This window comes from Pleurodeles waltl, chromosome 6 (genome assembly GCF_031143425.1).
Source record: "Pleurodeles waltl isolate 20211129_DDA chromosome 6, aPleWal1.hap1.20221129, whole genome shotgun sequence".
Taxonomy (NCBI): domain Eukaryota; kingdom Metazoa; phylum Chordata; class Amphibia; order Caudata; family Salamandridae; genus Pleurodeles; species Pleurodeles waltl.
The window spans coordinates 54,292,026-54,305,676 of NC_090445.1; the positions used below are offsets into that span (position 1 = coordinate 54,292,026).

General features: G+C 44.3%; 1 pseudogene; it reads right to left on the reverse strand.

The window, feature by feature from the left end:
• Positions 1-13,651, reverse strand: part of LOC138299182 (E3 ubiquitin-protein ligase TRIM39-like) — a 192,854-nt pseudogene that overhangs the window by 96,703 nt on the left and 82,500 nt on the right.

Sequence of the window (13,651 nt, forward strand, 5' to 3'; positions counted from 1 at the left end):
GGACATATTTTCAGCATTTAATTTGACGCAACAGCAACAAATAATGGCTAAGAAGGAAGCGACTTATGTTAAACATCAAGAAGTTAGAAAATTTGCCTTTAATTGTGGCCGAAATACTGTCTGATGAATGGTTAATACTTGTGGTCGTTAATCTACCTATTACAAACCTGCAATTATCATCCTGTTTGAAACACAATCCAGTAGGCATGTATGAAAGACTAGGAGTTACATTCAGGTGGTGTGGGAGCTTCCCTTTTCGCATAAATGTCTCACTGGCATGAAAGAGGTATTTCTTAGCAGCAGTGAATGCAGGCCTTCAGTGAACCATTCAATGGTTTGTAGGCAGCTGTCCTTGCATGGGGTGTTTAACGCTTCCGCAGCTAATTTGGCTTGCTATCTGAAGGCAGGCTGCAGTCCCCTTGATTAGACCTGCGCTCTAAGTGCTCTCTAATGGAAGCTATGTGCTTCTTAACAGAGAGAACTGTTGTGGAATGCAAGCCGGAATAGCTTAGTTTGTTTCGGTCTCCCAAATTGTCACATGTTGCAGGAATGTTCTTTTTTCCCCAACACAACAGACGAAAGTAGCAGATATTTGGCCTCACACTGCTACTTCAAATGTGAATTTTAACAAGATGAGCAGACTAAAGGCTTTATTGTTTCAAAATCACGTGGTGCTGACATCTGCACGCGAGACCTATGCGCTCCAAGTGGCGAGGTCATCTGCAGAAATACAGTCCCTTTCAAATACAAACTTTCAGAGACACTTTGTTGAACTCATGGGACAAATTTAATGGGATTGTACATTTCTTTAAGGCTGTTGGTTCTGGTTTTGTTAACACCTTCTCCTCTATATTTGGCTTAATACCTTCAGCCATACACTCAATATTTTCGAATATTTTCAGGAGATTTCTAATTACCAGGCATCTTGCTGTTGCTGTTTTTTATTAGCAATGGCTGTCCCATTGCAAGAAGGAGGACTGATGGCGCTACCACTGGCACAACTATGTCATGAATGCATGATGCAATATTTCGAGCACCACTCCTGGAAGAACTGGAGTGCAACTGGTCTCTTTCATTTAGACTGGTTTTGGATTGTGTGCAGCCAGTGTTTAGATGCCCCTGGTGCCTTTTTGAATGTGCACTGAATGTTTGTCTTTCTATTCGGTGTTTACTTTCACTGGACGCTGATCTGCTGATGTTCTTGCTGAGGGCTCACTACCAGACATCCATGTTGAGGGTGCATTTGCTACGGGAAACCGTCTATGAGCTGCCCTTTTGTGGATCATGCAGCTCTTTACTGAACATCGGGCACAACACGGAATGCTGCCTCCTCAATTGGAGCTACGGCTTTAGAATGTGAGTGCTCTTTGGTTTTCCTTGAGACCGATTTGGTCACATTAAAACCTGCCAAAGTGGAACATTTCCTTGCTTCAAATGTCCCGGCTGTAATTAGAGATTTTCAAAATGACATCGACTTTTAAATTTGGTTTCACTGGTGCCACTGGAAAGCTTCTTAATTGACCTCTTCCGACATCTCCTTTGAATTCACCAGCTCAAATGTGTTTTTACTTGTCACAACTGAAGTTCATGTATGTATGTTTTAAAGCATTGCATTTTAGTTGCTTTTAATTTAGGAACTAGGCTGCTTTACCACTACTGAACCGACAAGGGGAGGGTGTTGTAGAGCCATTTTAGTGATGTCCCTGAGCATGTTATTTTAGCAACTAGGTCTGCCGGTTGTGCCCTTTGGCCTAGTAACAATTCATTCTGCTTCATTTTATTATTTAAGAATCAGCCACATTCATGGTGGTGTTTTATTTTCTTTATCTAGTTGTCCTTTCGCCTGTGAAAGCATTACATTTCTTAGCACGACATTCTTTCACACTGTACTTTCCTTAAGGCTGCAACGAGATAGGATTGTCAGCACAAGTGGTACAAATATTGTGCATAGTGATAGCATGGTGGGAATTTTCCTGACTTTCACTCTTCTTGTCACCATTCTGCTTCTAGTATGTTTCATCATTCAAATTTTTGCATTTCATGCCGTTTTATCTAAGACGCAGCTGACTCAATAAATCTTATTGAACCATTTTTCTGCCTCTGTTTGAAATCTGATCCACCACGATTTCCCTGAGAAGTCGCAATGTAATGCGCCCAGTTGCCATAAATCATCCCTGCTCCTGGGCAGAGATGAGGCGCTGCTAGCTTGCCGGAAATGGATTAGGCCGACAGTTATCACATGGTGTGGGATTTGGACTCAGTTCCCCACAATACAGGTGATGCTGCCTCCCAAATCCAACAGCCTCAATGGTACAAGGAGAGCCAACGCAACAGAGTCCTTGTTTTGATGTGGAGGGGGTAGCGCGAGTGGAGGCACCTTTCCCTCGTCCCTTTGAATTGTTGCCCCTATATGTGCCTCCATAGAATCCTCTTGAAGGGGAGGATGGATGGTCCTGTCTAAAAGTGGTAGATGGTTCTGACATTGATTGTTTATTGCCCTGCTTAAATGCAGGCCTTCAACAGGAGGCGCAATAAGTGGGGGGTTTGAAGTGCCCCCATAGATTTGCCTAGTGTTAGAAATGGGGTCTTTGTTTGGCAGTCAGGTTACCCCCTGTCCAAGCAAGGACCCTCTCTCTAGTCAGGGTAAGTCACACACAGTCAAAATTATCCTGTGCCCACCCTCTGGTAGCTTGGCACTGAGCAATCAGGCTTAACTTAGAAGGCAATGTTTAAAGTATTTGTGCAATAAATCATGCAATAACACAGCATAAACACCACAAAAATACACCACACAGGTTTAGAACAATATAGAATATTTATCTGGATAAAATAAGGTCAAACGATCAAGATTTGATAGGTAAACATTGAAATATCACTTTAGAAAATTATAAAAAGAGTCATAAGTTCCTAAAAGCAATAAGAGTCTCTTGCAAGCACACAGTACCTGGTTTGCGTCTAAATTATCCAGAAGGGACTGCAGAAGACAAGATTCGTGGAAAATGGGGAGGTGTGCGTCGGTTTCGCCGTGCGCACACAGCCCATGCGTCGTTATTTTTCACGCAGCCAGGGCCTTGCATCGATTTCCGGTGCACGGACTTGGATCCTCCTCGGGTTGCGGGGTATTTGGATGCCCCGGGGACAATGCAGAGAAATCCTGGGCGTGCAGGATAAAGTCACAAGAGCTGTGTCGATCCGGTGGTCGATGCGGGGAAATTTCTGTTGCATGGCAAGTGCAGCATCGATTCTTCTCACAGGTAGTCGCGCTGCGTCATTCCGGCTCGGCTATGCATCGATCCAGTGAGCCGGGCGTCGAAGTTCCGGTCGCAACGCTGGCGATGCGTCAATCTCCATATATAAACTACACAGGTACACGTCCTGCCTTTTCCCTACATAGCACCCAGCCCTACCTTAGGGGTGACTTATATGAAGAAAAAGGGGAGTATAAGGCTTGGCAAGTACTTTTAAATGCCAAGTCAAAATGGCAGTGAAACTGCACACACAGGCCTTGCAATGGCAGGCCTGACACATGGTTAGGGGGCTACTTATGTGGGTGGCACACTCGGTGCTGCAGACCCACTAGTAGCATTTAATCTACAGGCCCTGGGCACATGTAGGGCACTTTTACTAGGGACTTATAAGTAAATTAAATAAGCCAATTGGGTATGAGCCAATGTCACCATATTTTAAGGGAAAGAGCATATGGACCTTAGCACTGGTCAGCAGTGGTAAAGTGCGCAGAGTCCTAAAACCAGCAAAAACAGTGTCAAAAAGTGGAGGGAGGCAGGCAAAAAGTTGAGGGTGACCACCCTGAGGTTGTCAGGTCTAACAGCTACCTCTGTGTCTTTTTGCATCTTTTCCAGAGTTTGGCCTACTTCAGGGCCAAAAACGTGTTGTTTATCAAAAGGGGCTTTTAACAATGTTTGTTGCACCTCAAGTTTAAAACCTGATATGCATAACCAGGCATGTCTATGAAGTAAAACACTAGTGTTTATTCCCCTAGCAGCTGTATCTGCTGCGTCTAGAGCACATTTAATGGAATTATTTAAAATCAACTTTCCTTCTTGTACGAGTTGTTGACCTTTTTTAATATTCCTCTAGATGTTGAATGAGATCTTCTATCTCATCCCAAGGTGCTCTGTCAAATCTAGCTAACAACCCTTGTGTGTTAGAAATCCTCCAGTGATTAGCTGCTTGTACACCCACCCTTTCACCTGATGCATCAATTAACTTTGATTCTTTATCAGCTGGGGATGCTCCTGCTGTGGTTTGTAAATTTGCTTGCTTTCGAGCGTTTGATACCACTAGATAATCTGGTGGAATGTGACCTCTAAATTATGCAGGATCAGATTGAGCTGCCTTGTATTTTTTGTCGATCCTGGGTGTAATTATTCTGGCACGGACAGGATCTTTAGAAATATTGTCTGCATGAAGGATCATTACTTACAACATGGACAGGTATTGGCATGCTCTAGTGGTGGAGAAAAGGGTCTTGAATACAAAATCTTCCTCTACGGAGTCCTTGTGCAATAGGATCTGGTGAGAAGCAGCCACCTTAAATACCAATTCATAAAAAGATGTTGTCTCATCTGATGGAGAAGGTTTAGTCAGATATACATCCGGGTCGGGTCAGTGTCACCTGGTGGGTCACCATCATAGGTATCTTAATGATCTACTGGCAGTTGTGTATGAATATCATCAGCAGCAGCCCCATGTAAGGTTATGGAGAACCGTGTGGAATTAACTCAACAATATCCCCTATAGTAGGTGAAGGGTGGTGTGATGAAGTGGATGGAGAAGAGGCTGGTGTAGGAGGAAACATATGACTGGTGGCACTGTCCTTTCCTTTCTCTTTGTAAGGTGGTGGTAAAGTAATGTCCTCTTCTACTGACGACTGGCTTTTAGTTTATGTGGACATCTTCTTCATAAATTTAGCAATGATCCAATCCATATTCGGTTGAATATGGAGAGTCTTTTGTTTTGGATCACGTTTCTCCCCATTGTCTCTTTGTTTTGATGCTGGAGCCGGAATTTTTGGTACCGAAGTGTGCTTCTGTGTCAATATAGTTGGAGCCGATGTGGTCGGTACCGAAAATCCAGATGCTGGAGTTGGTCCCGAAACCATTTGGGCCTCGTGAGTGGTGGGTGTGTTCAGCTTAACTTTTGGTGCCGAGCCTGATGGGGGGGGAGGGTGCATCCTTAGTGAATGTTCGGTGCCTACCATGGCCAGTCGGCAGTGGTGGCCCAGAATCCGTATGTTCGGTCAGTGCAAAATGTCTTTTGATGGGTATGGGCCTTTGTACTCACTGCGTGCTGCGCCAGTGGAACATCCTGCGTGTGCACACTCATCTCTGCTTCGGAGTCTGGGATGGAAAAGGCCTCTTCATCAGCTGCCAAACCCTCATGCAGCTCTTCCTGTGGCTGGATGTATTGGAGACCAAAGATGTCTGGGGTCTTCTCCAATTCCTTGCGCTGCATTTCTTTCATGCGCGCTTGACAATCCCTCAGTGTTTTCTCAGATCGAAACGATGGACAGTTCTCACAACTCTCCTCGTCGTGGTCCGGAGAAAAGCAGAAGTTACAAACCGAATTAAGGTCTTTGTGCGGGTATTCAGCATGGCAACAGGGACAAAATCCAAATGGTGTCCTTTCCATCAGCAGCGCATTCTTTATGTGTACTGACAGATATGAAATAAGATGACAAAGCCAAACGGGCAAGGCCCGAAGGCCGGGATTAAAATTCGTCGAACCAACAAAGAAGACTTTTCTTCTGTTGTCGATACACGTGAACAAAAACAATACCAGCAAGTACGGAAATGTACAATATTCCGGGGGGAGCCCAAAATGATTTCAAACTGGAGCACAGAAGAACACATGTGAACCTGACGGCGGAAAGAAAACAATCTAACAATGGCGTCGATGCCCATGCGCCTTATCACAGAGAGAAGAGGTCACTTTACCTTGTGACTCCAACAGCTTCTTTGAAGAAAAACAACTTGCACACATCCAGACCCAGATGGCAGAAGTATGCGGACCCAACACTAGATGGCAGAAGTATGCAGGGCTGCACACAATCCAAAACCGTTCTAAATGCAAGAGACCAGCTGCACTCCAGTTCTTCCAGGAGTTGTGATCGAAATACTGAAATAACACTTCAAGGGACTCCACCACATTTTTATTGGCCCACACTTCATGGATCAGAGCCAAACGTTCAATGAACGATAAAAGTTGGATTCACTTTTTTTGTGACGTTCTGTGCAGATTTGCCGCCAAAGTTATTAAAGAAAGAACAAATACATTTCTTATGGAAAGTCTGTCCTAACTGTAACTACGCAGTTTTGAAAGCCACTATGCAATATATGGAAAATGTCACTTACCCAGTGTACATCTGTTCGTGGCATGAGACGCTGCAGATTCACATGCTGTGCATTATCCTGCCATCTAGTGTTGGGCTCGGAGTGTTACAAGTTGTTTTTCTTCTAAGAAGTCTTTTCGAGTCACGAGACCGAGGGACTCCTCCCTTTCGGCTCCATTGCGCATGGGCGTCGACTCCATCTTAGATTGTTTTCCCCGCAGAGGGTGAGGTAGGAGTTGTGTATATAGTAATAGTGCCCATGCAATGGAGTAAACATGTATGTACATAATGTAGTTTAAGGTGATATATTTACAAATTTACAAATGTTCAAGATCAACTTCGAAACGGCTACAGGCTCCCGGGGAGGCGGGTGGGCGCATGTGAATCTGCAGCGTCTCATGCCACGAACAAATGTACACAGGGTAAGTGACATTTTCCGTTTGATGGCATGTGTAGCTGCAGATACACATGCTTTGCATAGACTAGTAAGCAGTTATCTCCCCAAAAGCAGTGGTTCAGCCTGTAGGAGTTGAAGTTGTTTGAAACAAAGTTCGTAGTACTGCCTGGCCTACTGTGGCTTGTTGTGCTGTTAACACATCCACGCAATAGTGTTTAGTAAACGTATGAGGCGTAGACCATGTGGCTGCCTTACATATTTCAGTCATTGGAATGTTTCCTAGAAAGGCCATGGTAGCACCTTTCTTTCTAGTTGAGTGTGCCTTTGGTGTAATAGGCAGTTGTCTCTTTGCTTTGAGATAACAGGTTTGAATGCATTTAACTATCCATCTAGCAATGCCTTGTTTGGAAATTGGATTTCCTGAATGAGGTTTTTGGAAAGCAACAAATAATTGTTTTGTTTTCCGAATTTGTTTGGTTCTGTCAATGTAGTACATTAACGCTCTTTTGATGTCTAACGTATGTAGTGCTCTCTCAGCTACAGAATCTGGTTGTGGGAAGAACACTGGTAGTTCTACTGTTTGATTCAAGTGGAACGGTGATAAAACTTTTGGTAAGAATTTTGGATTTGTTCGAAGAACTACTTTATACTTGTGTATTTGAATAAATGGTTCTTGTATGGTAAATGCTTGGATTTCACTTACTCTTCTTAGAGATGTGATGGCAATTAGAAATGCAACTTTCCATGTTAAATATTGCATTTCACATGAGTGCATGGGCTCAAAAGGTGGCCCCATGAGTCGTGTTAAGACAATGTTGAGGTTCCATGAAGGAACTGGTGGTGTTCTTGGTGGTATAATTCTTTTTAGGCCTTCCATAAAGGCTTTAATGACTGGTATCCTAAACAATGAAGTTGAGTGGGTAATTTGCAGGTAAGCTGAAATTGCGGTAAGATGTATTTTAATGGATGAAAAAGCTAGTTTTGACTTTTGGAAATGTAGCAAGTAGCTTACGATGTTTTTAGCAGATGCATGTAAAGGTTGAATTTGATTATTATGGCAATAATAAACAAACCTTTTCCACTTATTTGCATAGCAATGTCTAGTGGTTGGTTTCCTAGCTTGTTTTATGACTTCCATACATTCTTGTGTAAGGTTTAAGTGTCCAAACTCTAAGACCTCAGGAGCCAAATTGCTAGATTCAGCGATGCTGGATTGGGGTGTCTGATCTGTTGATTGTGTTGAGTTAACAGATCTGGTCTGTTTGGTAGTTTGACATGAGGTACTACTGAGAGGTCTAGTAGTGTTGTGTACCAAGGTTGTCTTGCCCAAGTTGGTGCTACGAGTATGAGTTTGTTTTGACTCAACTTGTTTACTAGATATGGAAGGAGTGGGAGAGGGGGAAAAGCGTAAGCAAATATCCCTGACCAACTCATCCATAATGCATTGCCCAGAGACTGATCTTGTGGGTACCTGGATGCGAAGCCTTGGCATTTTGCGTTTTCTTTTGTTGCAAATAGGTCTATTTGTGGTGTCCCCCAAGTTTGGAAGTACGTCTGTAGTACTTGGGGGTGAATCTCCCATTCGAGGATTTGTTGGTGATCCCGTGAGAGATTGTCTGCTAATTGATTCTGAATTCCTGGAATAAACTGTGCTAATAGGCGAATGTGGTTGTGTATCGCCCAATGCCATATTTTCTGTGTCAGGAGACACAACTGTGTTGAGTGTGTCCCTCCCGGTTTGTTTAGGTAATACATCGTTGTCATGTTGTCTGTTTTGACAAGAATGTGTTTGTGGCTTATTATTGGTTGAAAAGCTTTTAACGCTAGAAATACTGCCAATAGTTCTAGGTGATTTATGTGAAACTGTTTTTGCTGAGTGTTCCATTGTCCCTGAATGCTGTGTTGATTGAGGTGTGCTCCCCACCCTATCATGGAGGCATCTGTAGTTATGACGAATTGAGGCACTGGGTCTTGAAAAGGCCACCCTTGGTTTAAATTTCTATTGTTCCACCATTGAAGCGAGGTGTATGTTTGGCGGTCTATCAACACTAGATCTAGAAGTTGACCCTGTGCCTGTGACCATTGTGATGCTAGGCACTGTTGTAAGGGCCGCATGTGCAATCTTGTGTTTGGGACAATGGCTATGCATGAGGACATCATGCCTAGTAGTTTCATTACTATTTTGACTTGTATCCTTTGGTTTGGATATATGACCTGTATTACATTGTGAAATGCTTGTACTCTTTGTGGACTTGGCGTGGCAATCGCTCTTGCTGTGTCGATTGTTGCCTCTAAGTATTGCTGTGTCTGACACGGCTGAAGGTGTGATTTTGTGTAGTTGATTGAGAAACCTAGTTTGTGTAGGGTTTCTATGACGTACTTTGTGTGTTGTGAACACCGTTTTAGTGTGTTGGTTTTGATTAACCAATCGTCTAGGTACGGGAACACATGTATTTGCTGCCTTCTGATATGCGCAGATACTACTGCCAGGCATTTTGTAAAGACTCTTGGTGCAGTAGTTATTCCGAATGTCAACACTTTGAATTGGTAGTGTACCCTTTGGAATACAAATCTTAGGTACTTTCTGTGTGAAGGATGTATTGGTATAAAGAAATATGCATCCTTGAGGTCTAGTGTTGTCATGTAGTCTTGTTGTTTGAGCAGTGGGATTACGTCTTGTAATGTCACCATGTGAAAGTGGTCTGATTTGATGTAGGTATTTAATGTTCTTAGATCTAATATAGGTCTTAGTGTTTTGTCCTTTTTGGGTATGAGAAAGTACAGAGAGTAAACTCCTGTTCCTTTCTGTTGGATTGGTACTAATTCTATTGCTCCTTTCTGTAGCAATGCCTGGACCTCTAGTCCTAGAAGATCCATATGTTGTTTTGACATATTGTGTGTTTTCGGTGGGACGTTTGGAGGGAATTTGAATAATTCTATGCAATAACCATGCTGGATAATTGCCAGTACCCAAGTGTCTGTTGTTATCTCCTCCCAATGTTTGTAAAAATTGCTTAGTCCCCCCCCCACAGGTGTTATGTGTTGGGGATGTGTGACTTGGAAGTCACTGCTTGTTTTGAGGAGTTTTGGGGCTTTGGAACTTCCGTCTATTCTTTTGGAATTGTCCCCCTCTATATTGCCCCCGAAAACTTCCCCGCTGATATTGGCTTTGATAAGTGGGCCTTGCTTGTGGCTTCTGTAGGTTGACCTTGAAACCCTCCCCTAAATTGTGTCTTGCGAGATGTGCCTCTGCTCTGTGGGGAGTAGAGTGCGCCCATTGCTTTTGCCGTATCAGTGTCTTTTTTGAGTTTCTCAATAGCAGTGTACACCTCCGGCCCAAACAACTGCTGTTCATTAAAAGGCATATTCAGCACGGCTTGTTGTATTTCCGGCTTGAATCCTGACGTACGCAACCATGCGTGTCTCCTTATTGTTATTGCAGTATTTACTGTCCTTGCAGCTGTATCTGCTGCATCCATTGCTGACCGTATCTGATTATTTGAGATACTTTGTCCTTCCTCCACCACTTGTTGTGCCCTTTTCTGGAACTCTTTGGGTAAGTGTTCTATGAAATGCTGCATTTCGTCCCAATGAGCTCTATCGTATCTTGCCAGAAGTGCTTGTGAGTTGGCAATGCGCCATTGGTTTGCTGCTTGTGCTGCAACCCTTTTCCCCACAGCGTCGAATTTGCGACTCTCCTTGTCTGGAGGTGGAGCGTCTCCCGAGGTATGAGAGTTTGCTCTCTTGCGAGCTGCCCCGACAACCACAGAGTCTGGTGTTAATTGCTGCGTAATATAAACAGGGTCTGTTGGCGGTGGCCTGTACTTTTTCTCCACCCTTGGAGTTATGGCCCTGCCTTTCACAGGATCCTGAAATACTTGTTTGCAGTGTTTTAGCATTCCAGGGAGCATAGGTAAGCTTTGGTATTGGCTATGAGTGGAGGATAGTGTATTAAACAAAAAGTCATCCTCAATTGGTTCTGCATGCAAGGTGACGTTATGAAAAGCAGCTGCCCTTGAGACCACCTGCGTGTAGGATGTACTGTCTTCAGGTGGCGACGGCCTCGCAGGATAACAGTCTGGGCTGTTATCTGATACCGGAGCATCATAAAGGTCCCATGCGTCGGGATCATCTTGACTCATTGCATTATGAGTCGGGGATTGCATCAGTGGTGGAGTGGCTACCGGTGATGTGTGCATTGATGGTGGTGGAGATGGTGGCGGAGTTGTTTGTCTTGCCACCTTTGCCTGTGGCTGCTTGTCCTTTTCTTGAAAGGAAAGTCTTCTTTTCATTTTAATTGGGGGAAGAGTGCTTATCTTCCCTGTGTCCTTTTGACTGTGGAGCCTCCTTTGAGTGTAGTCTGGCTCCATTGATTCAAGTTCTTCTCCGAACTTATGTCCTTGCATTTGTGAGAACAATCCCTGTTCCTCTGTGTAGGAACCTGTTTTCGGTTCCGAGGCTGGATGTTTCGGAATCGAAACCTTTTCGGTCGCCTTTTTGGGCTCCGATGAAACCTTCTTTATTTTCGGCGTCCTGGTGCCGACCCATTTCGGTGCCACTGTGTTGGTGCCGAACTTGCTCGGAGCCGCTGTCTCGGGCCCGAGATTGCTGTGTGCCGGTATCTCGACCGGAGTCGGATGACTTCGACACAAGCGTGCCATTTTTCGGTGCCGATGATCGGTCACCTATTTTTCGGGTTAAGCCATGGCCTGTTGGCGGTGGCGTCCCCTGGGCTTTTGTGGTCTTCTCGTGAGTTTTATGTTTCGACGTCTTACTCACGGTTTTCGGCGTTTCTTCGGGATCAAGCTCGTCTGAGTCCGACTCCTGAATGGAGAAGGTTTCTTCTTCCTCCTCGAAACGCCCTTGTCCTGTCGGCGCCGACGCCATCTGCAGTCTTCTCGCTCTTCGGTCTCTTAATGTTTTCCTCGACCGAAACGCTCGACAGGCTTCACAAGTATCTTCCTTGTGCTCTGGTGACAAACACAAGTTACAGACCAGATGCTGATCTGTATACGGATACTTGTTGTGACATTTTGGGCAGAAGCGGAATGGGGTCCGTTCCATCAGCCTTGAAGAGACACGTGGCCGGGCCGACCAGGCCCCGATGGGGGATCGAAAAAACCCCAAAGGGCCACCGGAGCTCTTCAAAAGTTGGTGTCGATCTGTTGTAACTAACCCGATACCGAACAAAAACAATACCGACGATTTTTCCGAGATTCTAACTAACTTTCCAACCCGAAACACGGAGCGAAAAGGAACACGTCCGAACCCGATGGCGGAAAAAAAACAATCTAAGATGGAGTCGAGGCCCATGCGCAATGGAGCCGAAATGGGAGGAGTCCCTCGATCTCGTGACTCGAAAAGACTTCTTCGAAGAAAACAACTTGTAACACTCCGAGCCCAACACTAGATGGCGGGATGTGCAAAGCATGTGTATCTGCAGCTACACTTGCCATCGAACATATATATATATATACACACACACACAGGTATATGGTGTGATGATGATTATGTGAAAGGAATACAGAGTTCCAGAAATTACAGACTTTGTAACAAGTTATATTATTACTCATATCGATAAAGCATACTTGAAATGTATTTCTCATGACCAAAGGGTATAAATCTTGGAAAAATGTGTCATAGTGGACACCGTAATTGGTATTAGGAAGTCACAAACAAGTTCAGCAACCAAAAGATGAACCCATTCTCTTTGTGACCCAAGAATAAATGTTTTAATTGAGTTTCTTGCAGTGTCATTCTTGTCATTTTCAACAGGTGCGCAGTAACTTACGGGTTGCTGCAGTGCTGCGGCCACATGAATAACAAGTTTCTAAAGTTGCCAAGCTTTCTTACTTTATTTGCGAGTCCGGAATAAACTTTTTCGTGGTGGGATTGCCGAATTCAGCCCACGTACACTGCACTTTCGGTGACTTGTCACAGATCCTTCACAAGAAACTCGGCTTATACTGCTCTCCTGTCACGAACAGGAGCACTGTAAAGACATTATCACGCTGTATAAACAGCTCATCACCTCGGCTCCAGCATCACTGCTGCTTGAGTGGAGATAACTAGAGCATGTACTGAAAGCAGCATGGCATGGCATGGTTCTGTATAAAGTAACCACTTCATCCGGTGCAGCCCTGCCAATGCCACACACTGTGCGACAATGCCAGGTCCCTGTGGGCATGTAAGAGTATTACTATAATGAGTTATGCTGACCCGCAACGTGTGGTTCGTGGCTAGGCTCAGTCTGTACTTGTTCACCTTAGGTTCCAGGGACATGGCGCCAGATGTACAACCCTCAGTGTTGGAGACTCGAAATTTGTGATTTTTAGCGACTCACAAACTGAGAGTCACAAACACCGACGTAGAACAGTGTCTTTAACACTGTTTGCGATTCCCAAATGGCTGGCACTCACTCACAGGGAAAGTGGTCTGCTGGGGTGAGCAGACCATCATGTCTGTAACTGCTTTTTAAATAAAGCACTTTTTTTTGTAATGCAGTCTGTTTTCCGTAATGGAAAACGGGATCAATTTAAAAAAAGAAAAATGAAAAATTTCCTTTTCAGTTTTTTTTTCTTTTTTAGAGTGGGCAGTGGTTCTTGGAACCAATGCCTTCCCTGAAAAAATGTTGTCACCCCCATTCACAAAGGGGAGGGTGTCACTTGGGGACCCTTTCCCGTTTACGATTGGGTTACCACCTCCTTCATGCAGTTGGTAAACTGTGAATGTTCCCGGTCGCAAAACATTTGTGCATACAAGTGCGCTTCGCTCTTACTAAGGTATGCCCTTTACACGCCTCTTCCTAACAGTGACTCACAAACCCTATTTTGCGAGACGGTAACAGGTTACTGACCTGCAAATTAGAGTTGGTACATAGGAAAATGCATTTTAGCAATCGC